The following is a 6000-nucleotide window of genomic DNA, read 5'->3' as shown; positions in this document are numbered from 1 at the left end:
TGTTAAACAGAAGACCTGGATAAGCCGATAACATTTGATAGTAAGCCCCAATACAAAGAACCAAGGGTATGATGTTAATACTTTGAAGAAAAAAAATATATGTACATACATACACTCATATAATCGTAATTAAAACATAAAAATGACATATAAGGAAATAGAATCTATAATTACAGAATGAGTTTCATTGCGAATGCGTCCTACAGCAAGCAAGATCTTCTTTGCCATTCAAAGACACGATGAAAGTCACAATCATCTTTCAATAAGTGTTGGGATCAGTTTTCTTAGCTCTTTTTCAGCTTCCTCCATTGTGGTAAAAAATGAAGAACTTGACTTGAATGCCCACTTTCAGTTTTGGGTTCTATCAGTTCAATTTTGAGCTTTTTCTTGAGATTTCAAAATCATCTGCTGAGTATTCATTTTTTTTTAAAATCTGTCTCTTCCTAAATTGTCTGATGAGGAAACTAGATTCTCCTATCTCATTGACTGAGCTGAAAGAGGCCCTTGTTTCAATGAGTTCTAGGTGCTTTCCGGGCCCTGACAGTTTAACTCCAGAGGTAATTTTAGCATTCTAGAAGCAACGGCCCATTTCCCAACCCCCAATCAGCAGATGTTAAACTTTTCTTTTTTTGTATCTAAATGAAACACTTTAGTTACTTCTGCCCTAATCATTCTGCTTTTAAAACAGGGCGAAGATCCTGAAGATGGTTCCAGCTATTGACCCATTTTATTTAATCATTTAGATACAAAACTATTCGCCAAATTTATTGCAAAACAATTATAGTCAGTCATTCACAAATTAATCCACCCTGATCAGACAGGCTTCACTCACTCTTGTCAAACTGCTGTCAATATGCGTCACCTTTGCTGTAACACTGTGTTTACCTATTCTGGTAGCTCTTGATGCAGAACAGGCCTTTGACCATCTGTGCTAAAATTTCCTGTGGAGGGTTATGAGATCAATGGGATTTGGTGAAGCTTTTATTAACATAGTTCAAACATTGTACTTCTCACCCTTGGCAAATATTTTCAGTAATTCAAACATATTTCACATTTTTCACCTTTTCAAAGGGATGTCCTCTTTCCTCTCTTCTTTTAAATTTCTTTCTGGACGCTCTGGCCTTTGCCTGTTTGTTCTTATAAGTTAATCACCCAGATTATTGTTTACGATTCACCTCATAAAATATCATTGTATGCAGATGACATCTTATTATTCCTAGGAAAGGCTCTTTCTGATCTTCCCTGAGTGCTTAAAGTGTTTAAGTCCTTTGAATGTATATTGGGATATAAAATTGGACAAAGTCTGTGCTTCTTTCATTAAACATTTCATGTAATCAATGCTCCTTCCCTGCATCAATTCCTGTAACTAGCTATTTTAAATATTTGGGATTTGACATTTTCCTTACATTACAAAATATCATGATCTCCAACACTGAAATCCCTGAAGTTTATTATTTTTTCCATTGTCCCTGACCTCCTTAAATTTTCCAAACATACGGCAAGAAGCTCGTAGCTCCTTATCACTTCTTGGATTCTTGAATAAAACTGAACTAAAAAAATCGTTCAAATGAAATGTTAATGTGAATATCCGTATGTGAAGAAAAGTAACATCGACCATAGACGCTGTGTTGTCTACTTGCTCAACATGACACCAAGAAGAAGTGATTAAGCTGTGTTTGTATGTCTGCTTTTATCCCTTCATTGCTAACTTTTACAAGTACCATAAATTTACACAGGGTGTTGCAGACTCAAATGTATGCTTTTATTATGTGATAATAATAATAATAGCAGCTCACTACTCAAAGCGCGAAATACAAGGACAATATAAGATTCAAACCCAGGACTTTGAGGTTACTAACCGGTAGCTTTTCTACTGCATCATCTGCATAATGCAAATACAAAAGCAGCGTTACCACTGTGACAACTGATTGAAAATGAAATATGCAAACATCTTTTACTTTGTACTGATTGAGAGCTCGCCTTCAGCAACATGTCAGTTGTGCAATTTCTTTATCATCAGTTTTATTCTTGAATAAAAGCATACTTGTTTTGTTACACCTTTTGTGAAAGTTACGTCATTATTACTATAACATATGAAAACATTTTTTGTTTTAGCCGTTTGTTCAGCATTTCTTGGCTCTCATTTTCTCTGTCATTCTATATTTACACAGATCGTTATAGACACGGAAGACACCTGAAATGTATTTCAAATCACAATATTTCATTACCATATAATTCCATACAAATGTATCACCAGATAAACACTACAACACAGAGTTCCGCTGTGAGGGTTTCAGCAGGGCAATGCCTTAATCTCACTGAATGGTGTAGCAGGCTACGTTCTGCTAATCCACACATTTGCAAAACAAAAGTGGGCTTTTAGCACAGTGATAAGGAGCTATGAGCTTCTTGCCATATGTTAGGAAAATTTAAGGAGGTCAGAGACAACAAAAAAAGTCATAAACTTCAGGGATTCTAGTGTTAATATAGTTAAGGATTCACTTAATATGTGGCACCTCTACAGCTGTCTTTTCATTGCAGGCTGGCCGTTATTAAAATTAATGTACACCCTCACTTTAATTTTATCACTGCCTTTCTGTCTCTCCCCACTCTGAAAAAATCAAGCTGGAAGTTTGATCCATGATCTCTACATTTTTATAGAATAAAAAAAGACTGTCTGTTAAGGTTTCTATCCTAATTCATGTTAAATTAGGGGGTGGCATCTCTTTGCCAAATTTTGAATTTGTTCTACGCCCAGTTTAGAGCTGGCTGATCTCTTTTGATAATCCCCCTTCCGGGTTTGCCATTGAATCCAGTATATCTGTCCCCAGATCTCTTTCCGTTCTCCCTTTCACAGCAATAAAACTAAAATCTTGTGCCAACAATTTCAATCTGTTAGTTTCCTATATGTTTTGTTTGTGGCACAGGGTTGAAAAACCTTTGGATTACCCCAGATTACACTTGCACACCCATCTTCAATCAACAATCCTGTATAGGGGTCATTGTGATGGTGCGGGTCTGCTCCTTGATCCCTCTTCCATAATGGGAGCCTCATAAACCCGACACCATCAATAACATAACTGGATAAGCTGAGCTGATGAGGACAAAACACACTGAGTAGAGGGATGGAGAAAAGTGTAAGTGCTTTTATTATAAAAAGCAAACAAATCCAAATAGTGTGCAAAGTACTTTGCTCAAAAAATGTAGTAAATAAATAATCCATAAAATGAGTGTACAGTGGAGGTTTAGAGAGTCTTTAAAATTCTTATCTCTGGTGCTTCCATTTTAAAACCGACACTTCTCCAGCTTACCCTACTCGGACCTTGCAGTACGGAGAGACGTCCACCAACAGGCACATACTTCCTTCAAAACTGGCCTGTGTCCCTGCCGCCCAATCCAAGGTGTTCCACGGGGAGCCACCGGTCCCTGGTCCTGCTCCCACCGCTCACAATTCAGGCTCCACCCGGCGAAAGTGTGCCATCCTCCCACTGTTGCCAATCACAGGCTTTCACCCGGCAAGAGGATCCTCCTGAGTGTAACGATCACTCCTGCTCCTTGATCTGCAGGAGTGAATCTCTTGCCCCTTCCTTAGCGCTGGCCCTACGCTTACTTCCCCTCTAAGCACTAGCTAACCAGTGCTCCTGCCTTACTCTCTGTCCTCTAACCTCAACTATCTTTTGTTAAGTTTCTCTTCTCCCAGTCTCTCTTTCTTATGCTCCCCTTTATAGGTTGCCGAGTGGTTGCAGGTATGATCACCTAATTGCTGCCTCTTGTAATAATAAGTCAATCAGATGTGCCGGCAAACCAATGCACTGATGGCCTCGCACCAACCTGAAGTCTTTGGTAGAGTGCTCACACCTGCTTCCACTCCCCAGTGCGTGCACGTTCATTATTTATTTAAATGGCCAGTTTGTCTGAGCTGCGGACCCACTATACCACAGCCATCCCATTTCTTTTCCCTCATGGGCCTCCTTGGGCATTTTGTCTTTTTTTTAATTTTTAATGATTCTGGGCTCTGGATAGTCCAGTCCTTGAGGTGTGAGTTTGGAACTCCATACTCCTCTTTTTCTTTTAATTACAACTTGCAATGCTTCCCTGTCTTCCTCTGTTGTTTTCCATCCACTCCACAAATTCTGTAATTTTTCTGTACCTCGAGACCTAGGGCATCACTATATGCTTAACTTAAGGCCTGATATTGACCTTTACCAGTTCTCTCTGTTTGGCAGTTGGACCTTCCCTTAATACAATACAATAAAATACAATTTATTTTTGTATACCCCAAAATCACACAAGAAGTACAGCAATGGGCTTTAACGGGCCGTGCCTCTTGACAGACCCCCAAAAAAACCCTTGTAGGGAAAAAAGAGAAGAAACCTTGGGAAAGGCAGTTCAAAAAGAGACCCCTTTCCAGGTAGGCTGGGCATGCAGTGGGTGTCAAAAAGAAGGGGGTCAATACAATACAATACACAGAGCAGAACAAATCCTCATTACCGTATAAAAATAAAACTATTACAAATATAGAGCAGAATTTAACAGTTGATGCTATCACATAATACGATTTGGATTTGTTCAGAGTCCTGGAGACCTCAGCCATCAAGCTGCCTCGATTCCTGTGATCCTCCATCAGGGATGACTTAAAATTAGGCAGGCAAAACAACTTGGCAGGTGGGCTATGGCACCAAGTGCCACATTGGAGTACTGAGAAGAGAAACAGAATAGGTGAGGGTTAGTAACAAATTCTAACTATCATTTACTTATGTTTTAGTGCTAATGACTAACAACAGAGGTGCAGTCTGTTCAGTTAATCTGCAGCTCTAGTCAGGATATGCTAAAGTGAACTAGTGAGTCTTCAACCGGGATTTGAAAGCTCTTATAGTAGCAGGCAGACCATTCCACAGTTTAGGGGCCCTGTAACTAAAAGCTTGACCTCCCACTGTTATTTTATTAATTCTTGGAATCATAAGCAGACCAGCATCTTGAGACCTTAATGTGCGCTCTGGTTTGTAAGTCATTATAAATTCAGTCAAGTAAGCCAGACCTTGGCCATTTAATGCTTTATATGTTAAATGGAGGATTTTGAAATCTGCCCAAAACTTAACCGGGAGCCAGTGTAAGGATTTAAGAACTGGAGTTATGTGTTCGTATTTTCTTGTTCTTGTAATAGTTCTTGCCACAGCATTTTGAATTAACTGGAAGCTTTATAAAGAACAGTTTGAACATCCAGTGAACACCGCATTTTCTTGGAAATCTAATTTAGTAGTATTTTATTTTCATCTAAGAACTGCAATCTTCAAAACATTCAATTTAGGATAGTTCATCACACTTATTCTACATCCAGAAGGCAATTTGGTATGGGTCTTTCCACTGATCCCTATTGTCCATTTGGCCAGGCTAGCATCCCAGGTAATTTTTTGCATATATTTTGGGAGTGCCTCCCAGTCTCAGCTTTGTGACTATCTATTGCTACATTTCTCACCACTGTTTTTTTACAATAGTATCCCTTTCTTTCCTCAAATTTCTCTTATTGGGACACTCATCTTTCTCTCTCTCTCAGTTCTATCCAGTGGAGTCTGTTTTATCTCAGCACAATAGATACAAAGATTTTCTTAGCTTCTGTTTGGAATTCTGATGTTTCTATTTCCTTTGCACAATGACAAGCCTCATTTTTCAGTCTTACTCTCCTAGAATCTTAGAACTATCACCAGCGATGATCAGTGGGTCATTTGCTTCATATTTGCAGTCACTCTCCTATTCCTGCTTCCTAAACTATGGCTCAGATAGGTCTGACTTTTGGGCTGCGTTTCCTTCTTAAGTTCTCCAGGGCTGTTTTACTTTTACCCTTTTAACATGACACATTTAATGGATGGGGTTTTGTTTTTACTGTTATTACTGCATTTACAATTGTTTTCTTTTTTCTGTTTTTTTCAATTTGTTGGTGTCATTATTTTTATTTCTCAAGATGATATTTAAACTTCAATAAATATTTGATCACAAAAAAAA

This window comes from Polypterus senegalus, chromosome 12 (assembly GCF_016835505.1).
Source record: "Polypterus senegalus isolate Bchr_013 chromosome 12, ASM1683550v1, whole genome shotgun sequence".
Lineage (NCBI taxonomy): Eukaryota > Metazoa > Chordata > Cladistia > Polypteriformes > Polypteridae > Polypterus > Polypterus senegalus.
Note: the sequence above shows the minus strand (reverse complement) of the source record.